Here is a 1,210-nt window from a genome sequence, read left to right as displayed (position 1 = left end):
CAATCTTTACATGGATGGGGTGGTGCGAGAGGTGAATGCAAGGATAGTGAGTCAGGGGCTGGAGAAGATTGAAGAAAATGGAGAAAAGTGGGAGGTGAGCCAGTTGTTGTTTGCTGACGACACTGCGCTTGTAGCAGGATCAGAGGAGGGATTGAGGAAGTTAGTAACAGAGTTTGAGAAGGTGTGTGAAAGAAGGAAGCTGAAGATAAAGGTGGGCAAAAGTAAGGTGATGAGATGTACAAGGGAAGAGAGTGACAGCAGGCTGGAGGTGAGCATTAAGGGTGAAAGACTGGAGGAAGTGGATAGTTTTAGATACTTGGGTGCGAATGTGGCAGGAAAGAGAGGAGTGGGGGTGGAGGTAGAATGTAGATTGAGAGAAGCGAGTAAATGTCTTGGTGGATTAAAAAGTGTAATGAGAAATAGACATCTGGGAATGGATGATAAGAGGAGGTTATATGAAGGAGTGATTGTGCCAACAGCATTATACGGGGCAGAAATATGGAACATGAGAGAGGAAGAGAGAAGGAGTTTCAATGTGTTTGAGATGAAATGTCTAATAAGTATGATAGGGATTACTAGGCTAGATAGAGTGAGAATTGAGGAGGTGCTGAGGAGAACAGGGGTGGAAAGGGAACTGGGAGATAGGGTTGATGAAAGGGTATTAGGATGGTTTGGACACATGGAAAGAATGAGTGAAGAAAGATTAGTAAAAGAAGTGTGGAAGGCAGAGGTGGAAGGAGTGAATATGAGGGGGCGTTCTAGGATGAGATGGATGGATGGGGTGAAAGGGGCATTACAAAAGAGAGGAATGTCTGTTGAGGAAGGACGGGAGAGGACAGAAGATAGGGGTGAATGGAGAGGGGTTGTGTATAGATGATGCTGTGATGCATGAGGGGGAGTGGGTGGGGGATGGGGGGGTGAGGAAGTATGTATGAGAAAAAAATTGACGCAGCCCGAAGTGATTCTCCCCGTCTTCCGACAAGAAATAATGGTCTCAAACTGTCCGGAAATAGATTTAATTTGGAAGTGGGTAGAAACAACTTCGCCAACCGTGTAGTTAATGAATGGAATAAGCTTCCTGCAGAGGCAGTGCAATGTAGTTCAATTCGAATCTTTAAGAATAATTTAGATAAACACCTAAGCAAGATGCTGTAATGACTATCATTTATTTTATATTATTTGTTTATTTGTTTTGTTATCTTTTGTCCGT

Source organism: Oratosquilla oratoria, chromosome 5 (genome assembly GCF_046742065.1).
Source record: "Oratosquilla oratoria isolate Oo_2021 chromosome 5, ASM4674206v1, whole genome shotgun sequence".
Taxonomy (NCBI): domain Eukaryota; kingdom Metazoa; phylum Arthropoda; class Malacostraca; order Stomatopoda; family Squillidae; genus Oratosquilla; species Oratosquilla oratoria.
The sequence above is the reverse complement of the archived record's forward strand: the minus strand, read 5'-3'. Positions refer to the sequence as shown.